At 43.8% G+C, this 11,897-nt stretch overlaps 1 long non-coding RNA gene across 1 annotated transcript in view; it reads right to left on the minus strand.

Annotated features, from left to right (window-relative positions):
* Window positions 1-11,667, minus strand: part of LOC140427284 (uncharacterized) — a 49,563-nt gene extending 37,896 nt beyond the window's left edge. Inside the window, exon 1 of the long non-coding RNA XR_011948438.1 lies at window positions 11,592-11,667. This is a non-coding gene — a long non-coding RNA (uncharacterized lncRNA). The remainder of the gene's footprint in view (window positions 1-11,591) is intronic.
* Window positions 11,668-11,897: the final 230 nt, after the last annotated feature.

Here is an 11,897-nt window from a genome sequence, read left to right on the forward strand (position 1 = left end):
TCAAACTATTAATAATAGTCTTAATAATCTTTATTGTCACAAATAGGCTTACATTAACAATGCAATGAAGTTACTGTGAAAAGCCCCCAGTCGCCACACTCCAGCGCCTGTTCGGGTACACTGAAAGAGAATTCAGAGTGTCCAAATTACCTAACAGCACGACTTTCGGGACTTATGGGAGGAAACCGGAGCGTCCGGAAGAAACCCACGCCGACACGGGGAGAACGTGCAGACTCCACACAGACAGTGACCCAAGCCGGGAATCGAACCTGGGACCCTGGCTCTGTGAAGCAACAGTGCTAACCACTGTCCTACAGTGCTGCCCACCACTTCATTGCACTGAGTTTCAGGAGGGTTTCTGACACATTGATTCCTTTGCAGAGATGATATACACTGGTTTGGATGTTTTATGAGTCCAGGACCGGAATGAGTCATACCACGTGAGGCTAAATAGCTGCTGACATTCACTGTCTAGGACCTGCACATCAGTGAGGAAATCTAATACTCGGAAAATTGCACCATGTCAGTGTTGACATGAGATTAAGAAACAACATCATTTGTTGTCCTGTTTAAAGATTCAGCAACTGAAAAAATTAACATAAATTGTGCAACAAATTTTTGATAGATCAAAACATGCCATCCAATATATGTGGATAAATTGATCCATAACAAACAACTAAAAATTGGTTTACTTGGTGTTCCATGTCATAATGATGACTCATTGATTTGAAGGTATCCCAAAATGTCAATTAAGTACCTTTGGTACAGCTAATGTTTTAATGTAGGCGAAACGATTTTAACCGCTTGATAACTACTCTTTAATTCTTGTTTAATCTAATTTTTCCCATGCACCACAATGTCCTTATGAATCGGGACTGCAGAATAATTCAGCTGTCACGAGATGCCACAAATTACATTTCTCTGCCAGATAATTAACCTAAGCAAGAAACTTTAATCATGTTTTTCCATCCTCTATTCATCGAATAGCATTCAAACTTGGCCTATAAAGAATGATTATGTACCGAGTGATATTCAAGCCCGTTGTTCTGTCAAAGTAGGCTTTCAGTTAAAATTGCAAAAGAAAGTAGGTGGATCCTACCAAGGAGGTGGGTAACGGGGTTACTTACCAAGGGCAATCGCACATTTCCTTCAAAACATATCAGAAAAATTAATACCTGGATTTTCAGGATCCCCACTGCAGATCAGAATTCTTTGGAAAATCAACTTGTATTTTTTAATAAATTTAGAGTACCCAATTCATTTTTTCCAGTTAAGGGGCAATTTTTTTTAGCATGGTCAATCCACCTAACCTGCACATCTTTGGGTTGTGGGGGCGAAACCCACCAAACACGGGGAGAATGTGCAAACTCCACACAGAGAGTGACCCAGAGCCGGGATCGAACCCGGGACCTTGGCGCCGTGAGACTGCAGTGCTAGAAAATCAAACTTGTTTAACACATTTGTTATATGATGACATCAAAACATTAAAATAGATACCTTATACACATAGCATGTTCTGTGGTTATTTATTGCTCAAGCAAACTCTTAAGACAGCATGTTGTAACCCTGCTGACACTGCCAAAACTTATTTTCACTGGTATAAAGCTTTCACCATTACATACTAAATAATTTAAATCATTTTATAATTCATCTTATAATTTGGGCTTCTTCAAGTTGATTTTTATTTGTGCTCTCTGTAAAAATAAATTTCTAAAGTTAAGCAATTCCTAATGGAAGAAATGAGATATTTTTGCATTAAATATCTGGAATGGTGTGCCACAGATTGAGGTATGATCTCTTTTATGGCTGGAGTGCACACATGCAACAATGCAAAGTGTCACCATGCACTTCAGGTCTATTTGTACCAGGGGCAACATACCATGCTTGCAGACTTTGTAGCCTAAGCAAAATAGTAAGCAGATTTATTAAGTAAGCACATACAGAAGTCCCCTCCGAGTCGTATACCACCTTGACTTGGAAATATATCAGTGTTCCCCCACTATAACTGGGTCAAAATGCTTGACCACCCTCCCGAACAGCACTGTAGGTATATTTACACCACATATGGATGGCAATGGGTCAAGAAAGCCACTCACAACTACCTCGTCAAGGGCAATTATGGATGGGAATAAATGCTGGCATTGGCCACGCCGCCTACTTCAGTTCGAACAAATAAAGAAGATAGGTTACTTTAGACACCCAATTCCGAAATATTAGCACTTCTCTAAATGACCTTTTTGCCCATGAGCCCAGGAATACAGGTAATGTAAGAAATTAACCTCTGGAGTACTCATCAATTTCCCAATACATAAAGTGGAACAGCAAAATAAGGAAATAAGAAACACAAACCAGGAATCTAGTTACATCTGTTGCTTTTCATGTTCATTGATGTGGACAGAAATGTTAACAGTTCTTTTTCACAATTAACACGATTGCCAACAAAATGGATTCTGGCCCCTGAGATAAAGGACTGTGAATGAAAACCAACATGAAATATCTTTATCCTGCAGATGCTGAATTAAATGCTGACCCACAAATTATTTAGGCGTTGCAGATCCAATGTATACCTCAATGGGGAATAAAGAGATTAGCCTAATAAATACTTGACTGACCTGTCAGGTGAAGGTAGCATGACACTGGGACAATTATGTTAGAAATTGATTCAACTTTAAGATCATGCTCCTTCATCAATGAAATTAAGCTATTAAAGAAGTAATCATAATGTTTCCACCTGTTACAAATTTGAATAGCTTTTGGTCTTGACAACATTCCAAAGGCAAACACAAAAGCAGAAAAATACCAAATCTGAATGCAACAGAAACCATTTTAAATGACTACATGACTGGCCAACATTAAAATTACTTGAGAAAAATAATCTACAGAATTTCTTACAATCTGAAACAGAATAGGTATTGAGGCTGTCACAATCACAATAGGGCGACATGGTGGCACAGTGGTTAGCACTGCTGCCTCACAGTGCCAGGGACCCGGATTTAATTCTGGCTTTGGGTTATTGTCTGTGTGGAGTTTGCACGTTCTCCCTGTGTCGGCGTGGGTTTCCTTCCACAGTCCAAAGATGTGCAGGATAGGTGGATTGGCAATGCTAAATTGCCCCTTAGTGTTCAAAATGTTAGGTGGGGGGGGGGGGAGCAGCACGGTGGCACAGTGGTTAGCATTGTTGCCTACGGCGCTGAGGACCCGGGCTCGAATCCTGGCCCTGGGTCACTGTCTGTGTGGAGTTTGCACATTCTCCCCGTGTTTGCGTGAGTTTCGCCCCCACAACCCAAAGATGTGCAAGGTAGGTGGATTGGCCATGCTCAATTGCCTCTTAATTGGAAAAAATGAATTGGGTACTCTTAATTTTACATTTAAAAAAAAAAAAATGTTAGGTGGGGTTATGGAGATAGAGCAAGTGCGATGTACGAGGAAAGGTGCTCTTTCAGAGGGTCAGTGCAGAATTGATGGGCCGAATGGCCTCCTTCAGCACTATAGGGATTCTATGCTTCTATGAATCTCCTCAACACAGCTGCTTGATTGCCAATGTCACATCCCTTGAATTCAAACTCAAGTACTATGTAAAGGAATAAAGACCTCATTTGATGCAAAATACAATGAAACTTTTTTTTTTAAATATACAAAATGAACATAGATGTAGAGCAAGTACTAGCAGGTTTAACAGCTTAAATGGGGATAAATTTGCAGGCCCAGATGTGATGTGTCCCAGGCTGTTGAGGGAGGCAAGGGAGGAGTTATCGGGGCACTGGCAGTAATCCTCTCTGGCCACGGGTAAGATGCCGGAGGACTGAAAGATTGCCAACATTGCCCATTATTAGAAAGGGAGGTGGGGATAGACCAGGAAATGATATACCAGTCAGTCTAACGTCAGCATGGTGAAGTTATTAGAAAGAATTCTGAGGGACAGAATATTTCTGTAATTGGATAGATACGGATTAATCAGGGATAGTCAGCATGGATTTGTTAAGGGAAGGTCGTGCTTGACAAATTTAATAAACATTTTTGAGGACGTAATAAGGAGCGTTGATGAGGGTAATGCATTTAATGTGGTCTACATCGACTTTAATGACACTTTTGATAAGGTCCCTCATGGAAGACTGATCAAGAAAATAAGAGCCCATAGAATCCAAGGCAATGTGAGACACTGGAACCAAAATAAGCTGAGAGGCAGGAAGCGGAGGGTGATGGTAGAGGGATGTTTCTGTGACTGGAAGTCTATTTCCAGTGGGGTTCTGCAGGGCTCGTTCTGGAACCATTGCTATTAGTGATGTCTATTAATGATTTGGGCAGAAATGTATTGGGCTGGATGCTCCATTGGTGGGATCCTCCGCTTCACCCTGCGAATTTCCTGACAGCGTGGGGATGCCTACAGTGGGAAACCCTATTGGCCGGCTGCCGGGACGGAGGATCCTGCTGCCGGCGGGGGTGCGCCGCACTGAAAACGGGTGTAGCGGGGACAGAGAATCCCACCCTATTTAGCTGAGACACAGAATACAAGAGCAGAGAGTTCACTCTGGAATTGCATAAAATGCAGGTTAGGCCACAACTGGAGTACTGCATGCAGTTCTGGTTACCATGTTATAGGAAGGGCGTGATTGCACTGGAGAGGGTGCAGAGGGGATTTACCAGGATGCTGCCTGGGCTGGAGGGTCTGAGCTATGAAGAAGGATTGAATAGTCTCGGGCTGCTTTCCTTGGAGTAGCGAAGGTTGAGAGGGGAGCTGATAGAGGTGTATAAGATTATGAGGAGCATAGATAGGGTGGATAAGAAGGAACGTTTTCCATCAGTAGATGGGTTAATAACAAGGGGCCATAGATTTAAGGTAAGATGTAAAAGACTAAAAGGGGAGTTGAGGGGAAACCTTTTCACTCCGAGGGTGGTAGGAGTCTGGAACTCCTCTGAAAAAGTGGTTGAGTCAGAACCACTCGTAACATTAAAGAAGTATTTAGATATTCACTAGCGCTGCTGTAACCTTTAGGACTGTGGGCCAAGCGCTGGAAAATGGAATTAGTGCAGTCAGATCTTTGTTGACTGCGTGGACATGTTACTGTACTGTAGACATTTATGAATCTATGAAATATACATCACTTGTACAATACAGAAGATAATTGCTACCATGGAAGGGATAACATCCGATTACAAGTCTTAGCAAACAGAAATGAGGGGAGGAATTCTCCGCAATTGGCGCGATATCCGCCGACCGGCGCCAAAAACGGCGCAAATCAGTCCGGCATCGCGCCACCCCAAAGGTGTGGAATCCTCCGCATCTTGAGGGGCCGAGCCCTCACCTTGAGGGGCTAGGCCCGCGCTGGACTGATTTCCGCCCCGCCAGCTGGCGGGAAAGGCCTTTGATGCCCCGCCAGCTGGCGCGGAAATGACATTGCCGGGCGGCGCATGCGCGGGAGCGTCAGCGGCCGCTCACGGCATCCCCGCGCATGCACAGTGGAGGGGGTCTCTTCCGCCTCCACCATGGTGGAGACCATGGCGAAGGTGGAAGGAAAAGAGTGCCCCCATGGCACAGGCTCGCTCACGGATCGGTGTGCCCCGATCGCGGGCCAGGCCACCGTGGGCCCCCCCCCCCAGGGCCAGATCGCCTCGTGCCCCCCAGGACCCCGGAGCCCGCCCGCGCTGCCTTGTCCCGCCGGTAAGAGAGGTGGTTTAATCCACGCCAGCGGGACAGGCATCCCAGCAGTGGGACTTCGGCCCATCCGGGCCGGAGAATCGCTGGGAAGGGGGGGGGGGGCCGCCAACCGGCGCGGCGCGATTCCCACCCCCGCCGAATCTCCGGTGCCGGAAAATTCGGCAACCGGCGGGGGCAGGATTCACGCCAGCCCCTGCCGATTCTCCGACCCGGCGGGGGGTCGGAGAATCCCGCCCCAGGTGTGTACAGCAATGTCTGTTTACTCAAAGGAACAGATGAGCATTCAATCAGAAGTTTGACACAGTCACAAAAATGTTCGTTAACACATGCTTGATATCAGAATGCAACAATGAGAAAGATTCTTTCATGGGTATTAAAAATTGTAATACAACTTTATCAGAAAAATATTCTCATCTTTGTATCTCCTGTGGCATTCCTTCATTATGATCCAAGATGCAGTCTATAATATGGATTGAGAGGCGTGCCAAAGGAAAATATTGTTTTTAAATATAATTACAATGGCAGAGTTGGAAACAAGGAAAAGGTTGGCTGCAGACCAATGAGGGCTTGAAATGAATTTACGAATACTTAAACCAATTTACCATAAATTCCTCTCCCATCTATAGTTACTGAGGTTGGGCATCAGCTCTTTGGTACCAGTTACAAGGCAGTTCAAATAGTTTAATATTAATGATCTTCTGACAATCTGAACTTTGAGACAAGCTAATTGAAAAACCTTAAAATTCACATGCGGTTTTGGCTTTAGGCCTCTGGAACTGCATCCAAACTGATCCTCCGATACCTAACTGCAATTCTCATCAGAGATGATGGAGTGCATTTTCATAGAACCATGGAGACTCAGTGGAGGTAGGCAAATGGCAGCTGGTAACCGATTCAAAGATTCCCGACCTGATCCTTGTCGCTACAATTTTTCACCAGTATGGGTCAAGGGTGTGGACCTGCTCCATTATGGGATTAGTAAGAAGTCTTACAACACAAGGTTAAAGTCCAACAGGTTTGTTTCGAATCGCTAGCTTTCGGAGCACTGCTCCTTCATAAGATGTTTCCTCTTGTGGTAGAACCTAGAACTAGGGGTCACTGTTTAAACGTATGGGGTTACCTACTTAAAATATAGATGAGGCAAAATAAATTCTCTCAAGGGTCGTGAGCCTTTGGAAATCTATTCCTGAAAAAGTGGTGGAAGCAGAGTTTTGAATATTCTTAAGGCAGAGGTGAATAGATTCTTGATAAGCTAGGCGGTGATAGGTTATCCGGGGTAGGCGGGATGAAGATTTGAGGTCACTGTCAATCAGCTATAGTCTTATTAAATGGCGGAGCAGGCTCAAGGGGCTGAATGGCTAGCTCCTTGTTCGTATGCTCTAGTCTTCTGCGATCTTTGTGGAATCTGGCCAGCTTTTACAGGACACATTGTTCATGGCATTTCAGAGGTGTCATGAACCACAGTCTGAATGAGGAAGCCTTTTGAAATGTAAGGTCAAAAGGTCTAATCTATGTCTTCCATTCCAAGTTATGGCACTTCCATATCCATTCACACACACGAGACACTCTGTATGAAACTCTGTAGAAACAATAGGATTGTTACTAGCACTAAAAGCATTTTAAAAGTAATTTGTTCAGAACTTTCTACTTTCTTAAAAAATCTCCTTTCACTACAGCCCTAAAAAGTGTCAGTTATCTAGACTCTACTGTATCAATAGCTGAAACCGCAAACACTTGAAATGAGTTCAGCTTGTGTAAATAAACATTTTCCAATTGACAGAATAGATCAGTGAAGCAATGTTTTCTCTGGGGTTCGGCTGTTATAACAGCCAAATGGATTTCTGGTCTTTCAGCAGCTCGGAAAAGGAAGGCAAAACTGTCTATGCCATTCAAAAGTGTGATAATATCAATACAGATTCAGTCTTTGAGGTATAACTGGGATTTTAAGGGTAGATATTCAGAGGTCACCATAGGAAGTATGTAGACAGAATACAATATGTAAATCCAGTACAAAACTCACCATTCCCAAGTTTGGTGGATCGGGAAAGTGTATTTTCTCTGGTTTAAGAATGAGGAGCAAGTTTTCATAGAATAAGAGAATCACTGCGGTGCAGAAGGAGGCTATTAAGCCTATTCAGTATGCACCGACTCTCCGAAAAAGCACCATACCTGGGCCCATGCCCCCAGCCTATCCCCATAACCCCAAAACCCCACCTGACCTTTTGGACACTAAGGGCAATTTATGGCCAGTCCGCCTAACCTGCACATCTTTGGACTGTGGCAGGAAACCAGATCACCCGGAGGAAACCCACGCAGACACGGTTAGAACATACAAACTCCACACAGTACCCAAGGCCGGAATTTAACCCCGGTCCCTGGCACTGTGAGGCAACAGTGCTAACCACTGTGCTGCTTTTAAAGTAGAGAGTTGTTAGATCATGGAATGCTTTTCCACTGGGAAACATTGATGCAGACAACAAATTTAGTTTTGCATTTTGAAAGGAAAAGTGAGCACTGGGCAATGGTATCACAGACTCACAGAAAAATACAGTGCAGAAAAGGCCCTTCGTCACATTGAGTCTGCACTGCCTTATGAAAGGCACCTGATCTGCCAATCCTAATCCCATTTGCCAGCACTTGGCCCATAGTGTCAAATGTTTAGACATGCCAAGTGCTCATCCAGGTATTTTTTAAAGGATGTGAGGCAACCTGCCTCTACCACCCTCCCAGGCAGTGCATACCAGACCATCACCACCCTCAGGGTAAAAAGGTTTTCCTCAAATCCCCCTTGAATATCCGCTCATAATCGAACCTTCAACTAAAGGGAATAGCTGTTCCCTATCCACCATGTTCATGCCCCATCATAATCTTGTAACCCTTGACCAGGTCACCCCTCAGTCTTCTCTGCTCCAGCGATAACAACCCAAGCCTATCCAACCTCTCTACATAGCTAACATGTTCCATCCCAGGCAACATCCTGGTGAAATGCCTCTGCACCCACTCCAGTACAATCACATCCTTCTTATAATGTGGCGACCAGAACTGCACACGGTACACCAGCTGCTGTGGCCTCACCAATGTTCTATATAACTCCAACATGACTTCCTTGCTTTTATAATAATCTTTATTAGTGTCACAAATAGGCTTACATTATCACTGCAGTGAAGTTACTGTGAAAATCCCCTAGTCGCCACACTATGGCACCTGTTCGGGTGCACTGAGGGGGAATTCAGAATGTCCAATTCACCTAACAAGCACGTCTTTTAGTACTTGTGGGAGGAAACTGGAGCACCCGGAGGAAACCCACACAGACATGGGGAGAACGTGCAGACTCCGCACAGACTGTGACCCAAGCCGGGAATTGTACCTGGGACCCTGGCGCTGTAAAGTAAAAGTGCTAACCACTGTGCTACCGTGCCACCCTTCTTGTAATCTATGCCACAATTGATAAAGGCAAGTGTACCATATGCCTTTATCACCACCCTATTAACCTGCCCCTCTGCCTTCAGAGATCTATTTACAAACACGCCAAGGTCTCTTTGTTCCTCAGGACTTCCCAGTGTGGTGCCATTCATTGAATATTTCCTTGTCATATTGCTCCTTCTAAAGTATAATACCTCACACTTTTCAGGATTAAATTCCATCTGCCACTTCTCTGCCCATCTGACCATCCCGCCTATATCTTCCTGTAACCCAAGACTCTCAACCTCACTGTTAACCACCCAGCTTAGCTTTGTGTCATCTGCAAACGTACTGATCCTACCCCCACATAATCATTTAAGTCATTTTTATAAAGGACGAATAATAGGGGACCTGAGGTACACCACTGGACACTGCCTTCCAGCCACGAAAGCAGCCGTCTGTCATCACCTTCTGTTTCTTACAGCTCAGCCAGCTTTGAATCCAGTTTTAAATTATTCAGTTTATTATCAGTTTTAAATTATTCCAGAAAAGCGTTGGCTCAAGCATAATGAGCTGATTGGTCTTTTTCAAAGCAAATTGGATCGGGGTAATATATTGGCATAGATTGAGAATTGGTTGCAGACAGGAAACATAGAGTAGGAATGGATGGGCCATTTTCAAAGTGTCAGGCAGTGACAGGTGGGGTCCTGCAGGGATCAATGCTTGGGCCCCACCTATTCACAATTGACATCAATAATTAGACGAGGGAACCAAAAGTAACATTTCCAAATTTGCAAAACGTGGTGGGAAGGTAAGTCATGAGGAGGATGTTAAGAGGCTTCAAGGTGATTTAGACAAGTTGAGTGAGTAGGCAAAGACATGGCAGCTGCAGTATAACATGGATAAATGTGAAATTAGCCACTTTGGATGGATAAACAGAATGGCAGAGTATTATTTAAATGGTGGTCGATTGGGGAATGTTAATGTGCAAAAGGACCTGGATGTCCCTGTACACCAGTCACTGAAAGCAAGCATGCAGGTACCGCAAGTAGTTAGGAAGGCAAATCGAATGTTGGCCTTCATTGCAAGAGGACGTGAGGAACAATGTTTCTTATTGCAGTTGTACAGGACCTTGGTGCGATCACACCTGGAGTATTGTGTGCAGTTTTGTCCTCCTTATCGAAGAAAGATTATGCTTTCCAAAGGGGGAGTGCAGCGAAGGTACACCAGACTGATTCCTGGGATGACGGAATTGTATGAAGAGAGATTGTCTCTGTTATTTTCCTTGCCTTTTCCTCCAGGATAGTCAGATATGTAGTGTTGACAAAGAATATAAAAATAAGAAGTTTGAATCAAAACAAATTTATTTTACACTACTAAACTAATTGAAGTTCGCACACTCTACTGAGTTACAGATACTAAACTAATGATACTGAATCTGTAGTACAGCAATCAATATTCTAAACAACTAGTAAACTACACTATGACTTGACCTTGTGCGACAGCTCTACATTTAATTCTCACTCTGCTCTCATCATGTTCTCTTCAGCTTCTCCCAGAATTTCTAGAGATGCTGTCTTATGTACAGTGAATTAGTAATGCCATCTAGTTTTTGATTTACACATAGTTTCAGATGTTAACCCTTTACCACACTGGTACTATACACATCATTACAGGGTTGACTGGGTCTGTATTCACTGGTGTTTAGACAAATGAGAGTGAGTTCCAATTGAAACATACAAAGTTCTGACACAACTGGACAGACTGGATGCATGGGTTGTTTTCGTCTGGCTGGAGAGTCTAGAACAAGGTGCCACAGTCTCAGGATATGAGGTGGTCACTTAGGACTGAGATGAGGAGCAATTTCTTCACTCAGAGGGTGGTGAACCTATGTGATTCTCGACCACAGAAGGTTTTGGAGGCCAAACACCAAATACATTTGAGAAGGAAATAGGTGGTTCCTAGACTCTAAGGGTATTCAGGGATGTGGGGAGGGAGCTGCAGTATGGCTTTGAGATAGGGGATCAGCCAAGATCATGTTGAATGGCAGAGCAGACTGAAAGGGCCAAATGGCCTACTCCTCCTCCTATTTTCTATGTTTCTATGTTAAGACAATGTGAGCACGTACCTGTAAATAGACAATAGAAGCAGGAATTCTCAATATTAGTTGGGCATGGAGCAGAGGTTTTCCTGAGGAAACTGGAGCAAACCACGGACCCTCAGAGACCAGAGAGTCTGGAGGGATTTCAGACACAGTTAAAATCATTGAACGCAAGTTTAAAATCATAACTGCCCCAATTGAAACCAAAATGGAACCCTAACACCCTTGCCCACCTTCCCCCCACCTCCTGTTTTTACACAGGGCTTTCCACTATATAATCAGCGTTTTTGTACTTCAGCTCAGGACATGCAGATTGTTTACATAATTACAAAATAAAAGCTTGTGCTTGTCCACTGCAACACGGAAGAATGAAAAGCATGATGCAACTTCATCTCCATTAAGAAGTTTAACAGAAACAAAAAGAGTGCCAACCTCCTGCTGCCACTGTTGCCACTTCTCTCCCATCCACTAGCGAGCAGCCTGCCTTTTCATATGTGCAAGTGGGCATTAAATCTAAAGATAGTCTCCTGTGTTAGTCTGTTGCTAGGTGCTGCTCAGTCAAGCATGCAGTAAACTAAGCAAACATGCATAATAAAGCAAAGCTCGATGTTTTCACTACAGAAAGGGAATAAAATCAGTCATGCGTTACTAAAACCACAAGTGCATCTAAGTACAAAAGAGCCTCCCTGTAACTTTTCCTTTCTTGTTTGCACATATCAAATATAATAATTATCTGGA

Source organism: Scyliorhinus torazame, chromosome 7, assembly GCF_047496885.1.
Source record: "Scyliorhinus torazame isolate Kashiwa2021f chromosome 7, sScyTor2.1, whole genome shotgun sequence".
NCBI lineage: Eukaryota > Metazoa > Chordata > Chondrichthyes > Carcharhiniformes > Scyliorhinidae > Scyliorhinus > Scyliorhinus torazame.